Here is a 16,533-nt window from a genome sequence, read left to right as displayed (position 1 = left end):
GGTCCGTACTGAGGGAGTGCCGCACTGTCGGAGGGTCAGTACTGAGAGAGTGCCGCACTGTCAGAGGGACAGTACTGAGGAAGTGCTGTACTGATGGAGAGTTAGTACTGAGGGAGTGCTGCACTGTTGGAGGGTCAGTACTGAGGGAGTGTTACGCTGTCGGAATGTCAGTACTGAGGGTGTGCTGCTCTGATGGAGGGTCAGTACTGAGGGTGTGCAACACTGTCGGAGGGTCAGTACTGAGGGAGTGCCGCACTGTTGGAGGGTCATACTGAGGGAGTGCTGCACTTTCGGAGAGTCAGTACTGAGGTAGTGCAGCACTGTCGGAGGGTCAGTACTGAGGGAGTGCTGCACTGTCGGAGAGTCTGTGCAGAGGGAGTGCTGCACTGTCGGGGGTCAGTACTGAGGGAGTGCTGCAAAGTCAGGGGGTCAGTACTGAGGGTGTGCTGCACTGTTGGAGGGTCCGTACTGAGGGAGTGCCGCACTGTCGGAGGGTCAGTACTGAGAGAGTGCCGCTCTGTCAGAGGGACAGTACTGAGGAAGTGCTGTACTGATGGAGAGTTAGTACTGAGGGAGTGCTGCACTGTTGGAGGGTCAGTACTGAAGGAGTGCTGCACTTTCGGAGGGTCAGTACTGAGGGAGTGCAGCACTGTCGGAGGGTCAGTACTGAGGGAGTGTTACACTGTCGGAATGTCAGTACTGAGGGTGTGCTGCTCTGATGGAGGGTCAGTACTGAGGGTGTGCAACACTGTCGGAGGGTCAGTACTGAGGGAGTGCCGCACTGTTGGAGGGTCATACTGAGGGAGTGCTGCACTTTCGGAGAGTCAGTACTGAGGTAGTGCAGCACTGTCGGAGGGTCAGTACTGAGGGAGTGTTGCACTGTCGGAGGCTCAGTACTGAGGGAGTGAAGCACTTTCGGAGGGTGAGTACTGAGGGAGTGCCGCCCTGTCAGAGGGTCAGTCCTGAGGGTAGTGCTGCTCTGGTGGAGGGTCAGTACTGAGGGAGTGTTACACTGTCGGAGGGTCAGTACTGAGGGAGTGCTACACTGTCGGAGGATCAGTACTGAGGGAGTGCTGCACTGTTGGAGGGTCAGTACTGAGGGAGAGCTGCACTGTCGGAGAGTCTGTACAGAGGGAGTGCTGCACTGTCGGATGGTTAGTACTGAGGGAGTGCTGCACTCTCAGAGAGTCAGTACTGAGACAGTGCTGCAATGATGGTGAGTCAGTACTGAGGGAGTCCCGCACTGTCGGAGGGTTAGTACTGAGTGAGAGCTGCACTGTCGGAGGATCAGTACTGAGGGAGTGCTGCAATGTCGGAGGATCAGTACTGAGGGAGTGCTGCACTGTTGGAGGGTCAGTACTGAGGGAGAGCTGCACTGTCGGAGAGTCTGTACAGAGGGAGTGCTGCACTGTCGGATGGTTAGTATTGAGGGAGAGCTGCACTGTCGGAGGGTCAGTACTGAGGGAGTGCTGCACTGTTGGAGGGTCAGTACTGAGGGAGTGCTGCACTGTCGGAGGATCAGTACTGAGGGAGTGCTGCACTGTCGGAGGGTCAGTACTGAGGGAGTGCTGCACTGTTGGAGGGTCAGTACTGAGGGAGTGCTGCACTGTTGGAGGGTCAGTACTGAGGGAGAGCTGCACTGTCGGAGAGTCTGTACAGAGGGAGTGCTGCACTGTCGGATGGTTAGTACTGAGGGAGAGCTGCACTGTCGGAGGGTCAGTACTGAGGGAGTGCTGCACTGTCAGAGGGTCAGTACTGAGGGAGTGCTGCACTGTCAGAGAGTCAGTACTGAGACAGTGCTGCAATGATGGTGAGTCAGTACTGAGGGAGTCCCGCACTGTCGGAGGGTTAGTACTGAGGGAGAGCTGCACTGTCGGAGGGTCAGTACTGACGGAGTGCTGCACTGTCGGAGGGTCAGTACTGAGGGAGTGTTACAGTGTCGGAGGGTCAATACTGAGGGAGTGCTGCAATGTCAGGGGGTCAGTACTGAGGGTGTGCTGCACTGTCGGAGGGTCAGTACTGAGGGTGTGCTGCTCTGATGGAGGGTCAGTACTGAGGGAGTGCTACACTGTCGGAGGGTCCGTACTGAGGGAGTGCTGCACTGTCGGAGGGTCAGTACTGAGGTAGTGCAGCACTGTCGGAGGGTCAGTACTGAGGGAGTGCTACACTGTCGGAGGGTCAGTACTGAGGAAGTGCTGCACTGTTGGAGGGTCAGTACTGAGGGAGTGCTGCACTGTCGGAGGGTCAGTACTGAGGGAGTGCAGCACTGTCGGAGGGTCAGTACAGAGGGAGTGCTACACTGTCGGAGGGTCAGTACTGAGGAAGTGCTGCACTGTTGGAGGGTCAGTACTGAGGGAGTGCTGCACTTTCGGAGGGTCAGGACTGAGGGAGTGCTGCACTGTCGGAGGTTCAGTACTGAGGGAGTGCTGTACAGATGGAGAGTCAGTACTGAGGGAGTGCCGCACTGTCGGAGGGTTAGTACTGAGGGAGAGCTGCACTGTTGGAGGGTCAGTACTGAGGGAGTGCTGCACTGTCAGAAGGTCAGTACTGAGGGAGTGCTGCACTGTTGGAGGGTCAGTACTGAGGGAGTGCTGCACTGTCAGAAGGTCAGTACTGAGGGAGTGCTGCACTGTCGGAAGGTCAGTACTGAAGGAGTGCTGCACTGTTGGAGGGTCAGTACTGAGGGAGTGCTGCACTGTCGGAGGGTCAGTACTGAAGGAGTGCTGTACTGATGGAGAGTTAGTACTGAGGGAGTGCTGCACTGTCGGAGGGTCAGTACTGAAGGAGTGCTGCACTTTCGGAGGGTCAGTACTGAAGAAGTGCTGTACTGATGGAGAGTTAGTACTGAGGGAGTGCTGCACTGTCGGAGGGTCAGTACTGAAGGAGTGCTGCACTTTCGGAGGGTCAGTACTGAGGGAGAGCTGCACTGTCGGAGGGTCAGTACTGAAGGAGTGCTGCACTTTCGGAGGGTCAGTACTGAGGGAGTGCAGCACTGTCGGAGGGTCAGTACTGAAGGAGTGCTGCACTTTCGGAGGGTCAGTACTGAGGGAGTGCTGCACTGTCGGAGGGTCAGTACTGAAGGAGTGCTGCACTTTCGGAGGGTCAGTACTGAGGGAGTGCAGCACTGTCGGAGGGTCATACTGAAGGACTGCTGCACTTTCGGAGGGTCAGTACTGAGGGAGTGCTGCACTGTCAGAGAGTCAGTACTGAGGGAGTGCTGCGCTGTCAGAGGGTCAGTACTAAGGGAGTGCTGCACTGTCGGAGGGTCAGTACTGAGGGAGTGCTGCACTGTCGGAGAGTCAGTACTGAGGGAGTGCTGCACTTTCGGAGGGTCAGTACTGAGGAGTGCAGCACTGTCGGAGGGTCAGTACTGAAGGAGTGCTGCACTTTCGGAGGGTCAGTACTGAGGGAGTGCAGCACTGTCGGAGGGTCAGTACTGAGGGAGTGCTGCACTGTCGGAGGGTCAGTACTGAGGGAGTGCTGCACTGTCAGGCGGTTAGTACTGAGGGAGTGCCGCACTGTAAGAGGGTCAGTACTGAGAGAGTGCCGCACTGTAAGAGTGTCATTACTGAGGGAGTGCTGCACTGTAAGAGGGTCAGAACTGAGGGAGTGCCGCACTGCAAGACTGTCAGGACTGAGGGAGTGCTGCAATGTCGGATGGTCAGGGCTGAGGGAGTGCTGCTCTGTCGGAGGGTCAGTACAGAGGGAGTGCTGCACAGTCGGGGGTGTCAGTACAGAGGGAGTGCTGCACAGTCGGAGGGTCAGTACAGAGGGAGTGCTGCTCTGTCGGAGGGTCAGTACAGAGGGAGTGCTGCTCTGTCGGAGGGTCAGTACAGAGGGAGTGCTGCACAGTCGGGGGTGTCAGTACAGAGGGAGTGCTGCACAGTCGGGGGGGACAGTACTGAAGGAGTGCTGCACTTTCGGAGGGTCAGTACTGAGGGAGTGCTGCACTGTCGGAGAGTCTGTGCAGAGGGAGTGCTGCACTGTCGGGGGTCAGTACTGAGGGAGTGCTGCAAAGTCAGGGGGTCAGTACTGAGGGTGTGCTGCACTGTTGGAGGGTCCGTACTGAGGGAGTGCCGCACTGTCGGAGGGTCAGTACTGAGAGAGTGCCGCACTGTCAGAGGGACAGTACTGAGGAAGTGCTGTACTGATGGAGAGTTAGTACTGAGGGAGTGCTGCACTGTTGGAGGGTCAGTACTGAAGGAGTGCTGCACTTTCGGAGGGTCAGTACTGAGGGAGTGCAGCACTGTCGGAGGGTCAGTACTGAGGGAGTGTTACACTGTCGGAATGTCAGTACTGAGGGTGTGCTGCTCTGATGGAGGGTCAGTACTGAGGGTGTGCAACACTGTCGGAGGGTCAGTACTGAGGGAGTGCCGCACTGTTGGAGGGTCATACTGAGGGAGTGCTGCACTTTCGGAGAGTCAGTACTGAGGTAGTGCAGCACTGTCGGAGGGTCAGTACTGAGGGAGTGTTGCACTGTCGGAGGCTCAGTACTGAGGGAGTGAAGCACTTTCGGAGGGTGAGTACTGAGGGAGTGCCGCCCTGTCAGAGGGTCAGTCCTGAGGGTAGTGCTGCTCTGATGGAGGGTCAGTACTGAGGGAGTGTTACACTGTCGGAGGGTCAGTACTGAGGGAGTGCTACACTGTCGGAGGATCAGTACTGAGGGAGTGCTGCACTGTTGGAGGGTCAGTACTGAGGGAGAGCTGCACTGTCGGAGAGTCTGTACAGAGGGAGTGCTGCACTGTCGGATGGTTAGTACTGAGGGAGTGCTGCACTCTCAGAGAGTCAGTACTGAGACAGTGCTGCAATGATGGTGAGTCAGTACTGAGGGAGTCCCGCACTGTCGGAGGGTTAGTACTGAGTGAGAGCTGCACTGTTGGAGGGTCAGTACTGAGGGAGTGCTGCACTGTCGGAGGATCAGTACTGAGGGAGTGCTGCACTGTCGGAGGGTCAGTACTGAGGGAGTGCTGCACTGTCGGAGGGTCAGTACTGAGGGAGTGCTGCACTGTTGGAGGGTCAGTACTGAGGTAGTGCTGCACTGTTGGAGGGTCAGTACTGAGGGAGAGCTGCACTGTTGGAGGGTCAGTACTGAGGGAGTGCTGCACTGTTGGAGGGTCAGTACTGAGGGAGTGCTGCACTGTCAGAGAGTCAGTACTGAGGGAGTGCTGCAATGATGGTGAGTCAGTACTGAGGGAGTCCCGCACTGTCGGAGGGTTAGTACTGAGGGAGTGCTGCACTGTTGGAGGGTCAGTACTGAGGGAGAGCTGCACTGTCGGAGAGTCTGTACAGAGGGAGTGCTGCACTGTCGGATGGTTAGTACTGAGGGAGTGCTGCACTGTCGGATGGTTAGTACTGAGGGAGAGCTGCACTGTCGGAGGGTCAGTACTGAGGGAGTGCTGCAATGTCGGAGGATCAGTACTGAGGGAGTGCTGCACTGTTGGAGGGTCAGTACTGAGGGAGAGCTGCACTGTCGGAGAGTCTGTACAGAGGGAGTGCTGCACTGTCGGATGGTTAGTACTGAGGGAGAGCTGCACTGTCGGAGGGTCAGTACTGAGGGAGTGCTGCACTGTCAGAGGGTCAGTACTGAGGGAGTGCTGCACTGTCAGAGAGTCAGTACTGAGACAGTGCTGCAATGATGGTGAGTCAGTACTGAGGGAGTCCCGCACTGTCGGAGGGTTAGTACTGAGGGAGAGCTGCACTGTCGGAGGGTCAGTACTGACGGAGTGCTGCACTGTCGGAGGGTCAGTACTGAGGGAGTGTTACAGTGTCGGAGGGTCAGTACTGAGGGAGAGCTGCACTGTCGGAGAGTCTGTACAGAGGGAGTGCTGCACTGTCGGATGGTTAGTACTGAGGGAGAGCTGCACTGTCGGAGGGTCAGTACTGAGGGAGTGCAGCACTGTCGGAGGGTCAGTACTGAGGGAGTGCTGCACTGTCGGAGGGTCAGTACTGAAGGAGTGCTGCACTTTCGGAGGGTCAGGACTGAGGGAGTGCAGCACTGTCGGAGGGTCAGTACAGAGGGAGTGTTACACTGTCGGAGGGTCAGTACTGAGGGTGTGCTGCTCTGATGGAGGGTCAGTACTGAGGGAGTGCTGCACTGTCGGAGGTTCAGTACTGAGGGAGTGCTGTACAGATGGAGAGTCAGTACTGAGGGAGTGCCGCACTGTCGGAGGGTTAGTACTGAGGGAGAGCTGCACTGTTGGAGGGTCAGTACTGAGGGAGTGCTGCACTGTCAGAAGGTCAGTACTGAAGGAGTGCTGCACTGTTGGAGGGTCAGTACTGAGGAAGTGACGCACTGTCGAAGGGTCTGTACTGAGGGAGTGCTGCACTGTCGGAAGGTCAGTACTGAAGGAGTGCTGCACTGTTGGAGGGTCAGTACTGAGGAAGTGACGCACTGTCGAAGGGTCTGTACTGAGGGAGAGCTGCACTGTCGGAGGGTCAGTACTGAAGGAGTGCTGCACTTTCGGAGGGTCAGTACTGAGGGAGAGCTGCACTGTCGGAGGGTCAGTACTGAAGGAGTGCTGCACTTTCGGAGGGTCAGTACTGAGGGAGTGCAGCACTGTCGGAGGGTCAGTACTGAAGAAGTGCTGTACTGATGGAGAGTTAGTACTGAGGGAGTGCTGCACTGTCGGAGGGTCAGTACTGAAGGAGTGCTGCACTTTCGGAGGGTCAGTACTGAGGGAGTGCTGCACTGTCGGAGGGTCAGTACTGAAGGAGTGCTGCACTTTCGGAGGGTCAGTACTGAGGGAGTGCAGCACTGTCGGAGGGTCATACTGAAGGACTGCTGCACTTTCGGAGGGTCAGTACTGAGGGAGTGCTGCACTGTCGGAGGGTCAGTACTGAGGGAGTGCTGCACTGTCGGAGAGTCAGTACTGAGGGAGTGCTGCACTTTCGGAGGGTCAGTACTGAGGAGTGCAGCACTGTCGGAGGGTCAGTACTGAAGGAGTGCTGCACTTTCGGAGGGTCAGTACTGAGGGAGTGCAGCACTGTCGGAGGGTCAGTACTGAGGGAGTGCTGCACTGTCGGAGGGTCAGTACTGAGGGAGTGCTGCACTGTCAGGCGGTTAGTACTGAGGGAGTGCCGCACTGTAAGAGGGTCAGTACTGAGAGAGTGCCGCACTGTAAGAGTGTCATTACTGAGGGAGTGCTGCACTGTTAGAGGGTCAGAACTGAGGGAGTGCCGCACGATAAGAGGGTCAGAACTGAGGGAGTGCCGCACTGCAAGACTGTCAGGACTGAGGGAGTGCTGCAATGTCGGATGGTCAGGGCTGAGGGAGTGCTGCTCTGTCGGAGGGTCAGTACAGAGGGAGTGCTGCACAGTCGGGGGTGTCAGTACAGAGGGAGTGCTGCACAGTCGGAGGGTCAGTACAGAGGGAGTGCTGCTCTGTCGGAGGGTCAGTACAGAGGGAGTGCTGCTCTGTCGGAGGGTCAGTACAGAGGGAGTGCTGCACAGTCGGGGGTGTCAGTACAGAGGGAGTGCTGCACAGTCGGGGGGGACAGTACTGAAGGAGTGCTGCACTTTCGGAGGGTCAGTACTGAGGGAGTGCTGCACTGTCGGAGAGTCTGTGCAGAGGGAGTGCTGCACTGTCGGGGGTCAGTACTGAGGGAGTGCTGCAAAGTCAGGGGGTCAGTACTGAGGGTGTGCTGCACTGTTGGAGGGTCCGTACTGAGGGAGTGCCGCACTGTCGGAGGGTCAGTACTGAGAGAGTGCCGCACTGTCAGAGGGACAGTACTGAGGAAGTGCTGTACTGATGGAGAGTTAGTACTGAAGGAGTGCTGCACTTTCGGAGGGTCAGTACTGAGGGAGTGCAGCACTGTCGGAGGGTCAGTACTGAGGGAGTGTTACACTGTCGGAATGTCAGTTCTGAGGGTGTGCTGCTCTGATGGAGGGTCAGTACTGAGGGTGTGCAACACTGTCGGATGGTCAGTACTGAGGGAGTGCCGCACTGTTGGAGGGTCATACTGAGGGAGTGCTGCACTTTCGGAGAGTCAGTACTGAGGTAGCGCAGCACTGTCGGAGGGTCAGTACTGAGGGAGTGTTGCACTGTCGGAGGGTCAGTACTGAGGGAGTGAAGCACTTTCGGAGGGTGAATACTGAGGGAGTGCCGCCCTGTCAGAGGGTCAGTCCTGAGGGTAGTGCTGCTCTGATGGAGGGTCAGTACTGAGGGAGTGTTACACTGTCGGAGGGTCAGTACTGAGGGAGTGCTACACTGTCGGAGGATCAGTACTGAGGGAGTGCTGCACAGTTGGAGGGTCAGTACTGAGGGAGAGCTGCACTGTCGGAGAGTCTGTACAGAGGGAGTGCTGCACTGTCGGATGGTTAGTACTGAGGGAGTGCTGCACTCTCAGAGAGTCAGTACTGAGACAGTGCTGCAATGATGGTGAGTCAGTACTGAGGGAGTCCCGCACTGTCGGAGGGTTAGTACTGAGTGAGAGCTGCACTGTTCGAGGGTCAGTACTGAGGGAGTGCTGCACTGTCGGAGGATCAGTACTGAGGGAGTGCTGCACTGTCGGAGGGTCAGTACTGAGGGAGTGCTGCACTGTCGGAGGGTCAGTACTGAGGGAGTGCTGCACTGTTGGAGGGTCAGTACTGAGGTAGTGCTGCACTGTTGGAGGGTCAGTACTGAGGGAGAGCTGCACTGTTGGAGGGTCAGTACTGAGGGAGTGCTGCACTGTTGGAGGGTCAGTACTGAGGGAGTGCTGCACTGTCAGAGAGTCAGTACTGAGGGAGTGCTGCAATGATGGTGAGTCAGTACTGAGGGAGTCCCGCACTGTCGGAGGGTTAGTACTGAGGGAGTGCTGCACTGTTGGAGGGTCAGTACTGAGGGAGAGCTGCACTGTCGGAGAGTCTGTACAGAGGGAGTGCTGCACTGTCGGATGGTTAGTACTGACGGAGTGCTGCAATGTCGGAGGATCAGTACTGAGGGAGTGCTGCACTGTTGGAGGGTCAGTACTGAGGGAGAGCTGCACTGTCGGAGAGTCTGTACAGAGGGAGTGCTGCACTGTCGGATGGTTAGTACTGAGGGAGAGCTGCACTGTCGGAGGGTCAGTACTGAGGGAGTGCTGCACTGTCAGAAGGTCAGTACTGAGGGAGTGCTGCACTGTCAGAGAGTCAGTACTGAGACAGTGCTGCAATGATGGTGAGTCAGTACTGAGGGAGTCCCGCACTGTCGGAGGGTTAGTACTGAGGGAGAGCTGCACTGTCGGAGGGTCAGTACTGACGGAGTGCTGCACTGTCGGAGGGTCAGTACTGAGGGAGTGTTACAGTGTCGGAGGGTCAATACTGAGGGAGTGCTGCAATGTCAGGGGGTCAGTACTGAGGGTGTGCTGCACTGTCAGAGGGTCAGTACTGAGGGAGTGTCGCACTGTCGGAGGGTCAGTACTGAGGGAGTGCTGCACTGTTGGAGGGTCCGTACTGAGGGAGTGCAGCACTGTCGGAGGGTCAGTACTGAGGGAGTGCAGCACTGTCGGAGGGTCAGTACTGAGGGAGTGCTGCACTGTCGGAGGGTCAGTACTGAGGTAGTGCAGCACTGTCGGAGGGTCAGTACTGAGGGAGTGTTACACTGTCGGAGGGTCAGTACTGAGGAAGTGCTGCACTGTTGGAGGGTCAGTACTGAGGGAGTGCTGCACTGTCGGAGGGTCAGTACTGAAGGAGTGCTGCACTGTCGGAGGGTCAGTACAGAGGGAGTGCTGCACTGTCGGAGGTTCAGTACTGAGGGAGTGCTGTACAGATGGAGAGTCAGTACTGAGGGAGTGCCGCACTGTCGGAGGGTTAGTACTGAGGGAGAGCTGCACTGTTGGAGGGTCAGTACTGAGGGAGTGCTGCACTGTCAGAAGGTCAGTACTGAGGGAGTGCTGCACTGTCGGAAGGTCAGTACTGAAGGAGTGCTGCAGTGTCAGAGGGTCAGTACTGAGGAAGTGACGCACTGTCGAAGGGTCTGTACTGAGGGAGTGCTGCACTGTCGGAGGGTCAGTACTGAGGGAGTGCAGCACTGTCGAAGGGTCAGTACTGAGGAAGTGCTGTACTGATGGAGAGTTAGTACTGAGGGAGTGCAGCACTGTCGGAGGGTCAGTACTGAAGGAGTGCTGCACTTTCGGAGGGTCAGTACTGAGGGAGTGCAGCACTGTCGGAGGGTCAGTACTGAAGAAGTGCTGTACTGATGGAGAGTTAGTACTGAGGGAGTGCTGCACTGTCGGAGGGTCAGTACTGAGGGAGTGCTGCACTTTCGGAGGGTCAGTACTGAGGGAGTGCAGCACTGTTGGAGGGTCATACTGAAGGACTGCTGCACTTTCGGAGGGTCAGTACTGAGGGAGTGCTGCACTGTCGGAGGGTCAGTACTGAGGGAGTGCTGCACTGTCGGAGAGTCAGTACTGAGGGAGTGCTGCACTTTCGGAGGGTCAGTACTGAGGAGTGCAGCACTGTCGGAGGGTCAGTACTGAAGGAGTGCTGCACTTTCGGAGGGTCAGTACTGAGGGAGTGCAGCACTGTCGGAGGGTCAGTACTGAGGAAGTGCTGTACTGATGGAGAGTCAGTACTGAGGGAGTGCTGCACTGTCGGAGGGTCAGTACTGAAGGAGTGCTGCACTTTCGGAGGGTCAGTACTGAGGGAGTGCAGCACTGTCGGAGGGTCAGTACTGAGGGAGTGCAGCACTGTCGGAGGGTCATACTGAAGGACTGCTGCACTTTCGGAGGGTCAGTACTGAGGGAGTGCTGCACTGTCGGAGGGTCAGTACTGAGGGAGTGCTGCACTGTCGGAGAGTCAGTACTGAGGGAGTGCTGCACTTTCGGAGGGTCAGTACTGAGGAGTGCAGCACTGTCGGAGGGTCAGTACTGAAGGAGTGCTGCACTTTCGGAGGGTCAGTACTGAGGGAGTGCAGCACTGTCGGAGGGTCAGTACTGAGGAAGTGCTGTACTGATGGAGAGTCAGTACTGAGGGAGTGCTGCACTGTCGGAGGATCAGTACTGAAGGAGTGCTGCACTTTCGGAGGGTCAGTACTGAGGGAGTGCAGCACTGTCGGAGGGTCAGTACTGAGGGAGTGCTGCACTGTCGGAGGTTCATACTGAATGAGTGCTGCACTGTCGGAGGTTCATACTGAATGAGTGCTGCACTTTCGGACGGTCAGTACTGAGGGAGTGCTGCACTGTCGGAGGGTCAGTACTGAGGGAGTGCTGCACTGTCGGAGGGTCAGTACTGAGGAAGTGCTGTACTGATGGAGAGTTAGTACTGAGGGAGTGCTGCACTGTCGGAGGGTCAGTACTGAAGGAGTGCTGCACTTTCGGAGTGTCAGTACTGAGGGAGTGCAGCACTGTCGGAGTGTCAGTACTGAGGGAGTGCTGCACTGTCGGAGGGTCATACTGAAGGAGTGCTGCACTTTCGGAGGGTCAGAACTGAGGGAGTGCTGCACTGTTGGAGGGTCAGTACTGAGGGAGTGCTGCACTGTCGGAGGTTCATACTGAAGGAGTGCTGCACTTTCGGAGGGTCAGAACTGAGGGAGTGCTGCACTGTTGGAGGGTCAGTACTGAGGGAGTGCTGCACTGTCGGAGGGTCAGTACTGAGGGAGTGCTGCACTGTCGGAGGGTCAGTACTGAGGGAGTGCTGCACTGTTGGAGGGTCAGTACTGAGGGAGTGCTGCCCAGTCGGGAGGGTCAGTACTGAGGGAGTGCCGCACTGTCGGAGGGTTAGTACTGAGGGAGTGCTGCCCTTTCGGAGGGTCAGTACTGAGGGAGTGCCGCACTGTCGGAGGGTCAGTACTGAGGGAGTGCTGCACTTTCGGAGGGTCAGTACTGAGGGAGTGCCACACTGTCGGAGGGCTAGTAATGAGGGAGAGCTGCACTGTCGGAGGGTCAGTACTGACGGAGTGCTGCACTGTCGGAGGGTCAGTACTGAGGGAGTGTTACACTGTCGGAGGGTCAGTACTGAGGGAGCGCTGCACTGTCGGAGGGTCAGTACTGAGGTAGTGCCGCACTGTTGGAGGGTTAGTACTGAGGGAGAGCTGCACTGTCGGAGGGTCAGTACTGACGGAGTGCTGCACTGTCGGAGGGTCAGTACTGAGGGAGTGTTACACTGTCGGAGGGTCAGTACTGAGGGAGTCTTACACTGTCGGAGGGTCAGTACTGAGGGAGTGCTGCAATGTCAGGGGGTCAGTTCTGAGGGTGTGCTGCACTGTTGGAGGGTCCGTACTGAGGGAGTGCTGCACTGTCGGAGGGTCAGCACTGAGGGATTGCTGCACTGTCGGGGAGTCAGTACTGAGGGAGTGCCGCACTGTCGGAGGGTCAGTACTGAGGCAGTGCTATACTGATGGAGAGGTAGTACTGAGGGAGTGCCGCAATGTCGGAGGGTCAGTACTGAGAGAGTGCTGCAATGATGGAGAGTCAGTACTGAGGGAGTGCCGCACTGTCGGAGGGTTAGTACTGAGGGAGAGCTGCACTGTCGGAGGGTCAGTACTGAGGGAGTGCTGCACTGTCAGAAGGTCAGTACTGTGAGAGTGCTGCAATGATGGAGAGTCAGTACTGAGGGAGTGCTGCACTGTCAGAAGGTCAGTACTGAGACAGTGCTGCAATGTTGGAGAGTCAGTACTGAGGGAGTGCTGCACTGTCGGAAGGTCAGTACTGAAGGAGTGCTGCACTGTTGGAGGGTCAGTACTGAGGGAGTGCTGCACTGTCGGAGGGCCAGTACTGAGGGACAGCTGCACTGTCGGAAGGTCAGTACTGAAGGAGTGCTGCACTGTTGGAGGGTCAGTACTGAGGGAGTGCTGCACTGTCGGAGGGCCAGTACTGAGGGACAGCTGCACTGTCTGAAGGTCAGTACTGAAGGAGTGCTGCACTGTTGGAGGGTCAGTACTGAGGGAGTGCTGCACTGTTGGAGGGTCAGTACTGAGAGAGTGCTGCACAGTTGGACGGTCTGTACTGAAGGAGTGCCGCACTTTCGGAGGGTCAGTACTGAGGATGTGCTGCACTGTCGGTGGGTCAGTACTGAGGGAGTGACGCACTGTCGAAGGGTCTGTACTGAAGGAGTGCTGCAATTTCAGAGGGTCAGTACTGAGAGAGTGCTGCACTGTCGGGGGGTCAGTACTGAGGGAGTGACGCACTGTCGAAGGGTCTGTACTGAAGGAGTGCTGCAATTTCAGAGGGTCAGTACTGAGAGAGTGCTGCACTGTCGGGGGGTCAGTACTGAAGGAGTGCTGCACTTTCGGAGGGTCAGTACTGAGGGAGTGCTGCACTTTCGGAGGGTCTGTACTGAGGGAGTGCTGCACTGTCGGAGGGTCAGTACTGAGGGAGTGCTGCACTGTTGGAGGGTCAGTACTGAGGGAGTGCTGCACTGTCGGAGGGTCAGTACTGAGGGAGTGCTGCAATGTCGGAGGGTCAGTACTGAGGGAGTGCTGCACTGTCGGAGGGTCAGTACTGAGGGAGTGCTGCACTGTCGGAGGGTCAGTACTGAGGGAGTGCCGCACTGTCGGAGGGTCAGTGCTGAGGGAGTGCTGCACTGTCGGAGGGTCAGTACTGAGGGAGCGCTGCACTGTCGGATGGTCAGTACTGAGGGAGTGAAAGCTGGCGGAGGGTCAGTACTGAGGGAGTGCTGCACTGTCGGAGGGTCAGTACTGAGGGAGTGCTGCACTGTCGGAGGGTCAGTACTGAAGGAGTGCTGCAATTTCAGAGGGTCAGTACTGAGAGAGTGCTGCACTGTCGGGGGGTCAGTACTGAGGGAGTGCCGCACTGTCGGAGGGTCAGTGCTGAGGGAGTGCTGCACTGTCGGAGGGTCAGTACTGAGGGAGTGCTGCACTGTCGGAGGGTCAGTACTGAGGGAGTGCTGCACTGTCGGAGGGTCAGTGCTGAGGGAGTGCTGCACTGTCGGAGGGTCAGTACTGAGGGAGTGCTGCACTGTCGGGGGGTCAGTACTGAGGGAGTGCCGCACTGTCGGAGGGTCAGTGCTGAGGGAGTGCTGCACTGTCGGAGGGTCAGTACTGAGGGAGTGCTGCACTGTCGGAGGGTCAGTACTGAGGGAGTGAAAGCTGGCGGGTGGAAAATTCTCCCCTTTGTCCTGGGGTTGATATTTGTGCCGGAACCAACTTCCGTGAAAACCGTTCATCTGGTCATTCTGACTTTGCTGTGTGGGGGATCTTGCTGTGCACATATTGTCTGCCTCGTTTCCCGCATCACGACTGTATAAATTCCAGTATCTGTTCGTGCTGCATTCTGTACCTGCACATCTCCCAGTGTGACCCAGACTGTGTTCATATCCAGTGAACATTAACACATCAGATCTGACAGCTACATCATAAACATCTCACTGACTCCCGCACGAGACCGGACCAGCACAGTGTGGGTTTGTAATCTTTGTGTGTGTGTCTGTGTATGTGTCTGTGTGTGTGTGTGTGTGTGTGTGTGTGTGCCTGTGTGTGTTTCTGTGTGTCTGTGTCTGTTTGTGTGTGTCTGTGTGTGTGTGTGTGTGTGTGTGTGTTTGTGTGTGTGTTTCTGTGTCTGTTTTTGTGTGTGTTTCTGTGTCTGTCTGTGTCTGTCTGTGTGTGTGTCTCTGTGTATCTATGTTTGTGTGTGTGTATCTGTGTGTGGCTGTGTCAGTGTTTGTCTGTGTGTGTGTGTCTCTCTCTCTCTGTGTTTCTGTCTGTGTCTGTCTGTGTGTGTGTGTCTCTGTGTCAGTGTCTGTGTGTGTGTGTCTGTGTGTGTGTCAGTGTTTGTCTGTGTGTGTGCGTTTTTGTCTGTGTCTGTGTCTCTGTGTATCTGTGTCTGTGTGTGTTTCTCTGTGTGTGTCTGTGTGTGTGTTTCTGTGTATCTGTGTTTGTGTGTGTGTTTCTGTGTGTGTCTGTGTCTTTGTCTGTATCTGTATCTGGATGTTTGTGTGTGTGTTTCTGTGTCTGTGTGTCTGTATCTGTGTCTGTGTGTGTTTCTCTGTGTGTGTCTGTGTGTGTCTGTGTGTGTCTCTGTGTATCTGTGTTTGTGTGTGTGTTTCTGTGTGTGTCTGTGTCTTTGTCTGTATCTGTATCTGTATGTTTGTGTGTGTGTTTCTGTGTCTGTGTGTGTGTATCTGTGTCTGTGTGTGTGTCTCTGTGTATCTGTGTCTGTGTGTGTTTCTCTGTGTGTGTCTGTGTGTGTGTCTCTGTGTATCTGTGTTTGTGTGTGTGTTTGTGTGTGTGTCTGTGTCTTTGTCTGTATCTGTATGTTTCTGTGTGTGTTTCTGTGTCTGTGTGTGCGTCTGTGTCTGTGTGCCTGTGTGTGTGTGTGTGTCTGTGTGAATCTGTCAGTGTCTGTGTGTCTCTGTCTGTGTGTATCTGTGTCTCTGTCTGTGTGCCTGTGTGTGTGTGTCTGTGTCTGTGTCTCTGTGTCTGTGTGTGTTTCTCTGTGTGTGTCTGTGTGTGTGTCTCTGTGTATCTGTGTTTGTGTGTGTGTTTCTGTGTGTGTCTGTGTCTTTGTCTGTATCTGTATGTTTCTGTGTGTGTTTCTGTGTCTGTGTGTGCGTCTGTGTCTGTGTGCCTGTGTGTGTGTGTGTGTCTGTGTGAATCTGTCAGTGTCTGTGTGTCTCTGTCTGTGTGTATCTGTGTCTCTGTCTGTGTGCCTGTGTGTGTGTGTCTGTGTGTCTCTGTCTGTGTGTGTGTCTTTGTGTGTGTCTGTGTTTCTGTCTGTGTGTGTCTGTGTCGGTGTTTCTCTGTCTGTGTCTGTGTGTGCCTGTGTCTGTGTGTGTCTTTGTGTGTGTCTGTATCTCTGTCCGTTTCTGTGTGTGTCTGTCTCTGTGTCTGTGTCTGTGTGTCTCTGTCTGTGTGTGTCTGTCTCTGTGTCTGTGTCTGTGTGTCTCTGTCTGTGTCTGTCTGTGTCTGTGTGTCTCTGTCTGTGTCTGTGTGTACAAAATGTTAAACATATTTTTCCTGCAGTCAACTTGACTTCACAACTTTATTTAGATTTTCCTAGTTATTTTATTTTAAAAGTGAGGTCTGTCTGTGTCTGTGTCTGTGTGTCTCTGTGTCTGTGTCTGTGTATCTGTGTGTGTCTGTGTGTCTGTGTGTCTCTGTCTGTGTGTGTTTCTGTGTGTCTGTGTGTGTCTGTCTCTGTGTCTGTGTGTCTGTGTGTCTCTGTGTCTGTGTCTGTGTCTGTGTATCTGTGTGTGTCTGTCTCTGTGTCTGTGTGTCTGTGTGTCTCTGTGTGTCTGTGTGTCTCTGTCTGTGTGTCTCTGTCTGTGTCTCTGTCTGTGTCTGTGTCTGTGTCGATACAGATCCCTGCTCCCACTACAGCTGCTAACCTCCCAGTCTCTCAGTCTCTATGAAATGCTGTTGCTTCACAGGCTCTGTGTCTCTGACTGACCATCGTTACATCTCAGAGTCTCCCCTGACTCCTGCCAGCTTGTTCTCCTGTACCTCAGGAATCATCACTGTATTCTGGCCATCCATTAGCACTGGGCTATCTCACTTCACCCTGTGCTGGAGAAGAGGAAGCTGAGGAGTCAGCTGATCGAGCTGTTTAACATTACAGAGACATTTCACCAAGCATGACCTTTCCACTTGTCTTTTGGTCTCCTTACCTAAGGAAGGAC

Source organism: Heterodontus francisci, chromosome 28 (genome assembly GCF_036365525.1).
Source record: "Heterodontus francisci isolate sHetFra1 chromosome 28, sHetFra1.hap1, whole genome shotgun sequence".
Classification (NCBI taxonomy): Eukaryota; Metazoa; Chordata; class Chondrichthyes; order Heterodontiformes; family Heterodontidae; genus Heterodontus; species Heterodontus francisci.
Note: the sequence above shows the minus strand (reverse complement) of the source record.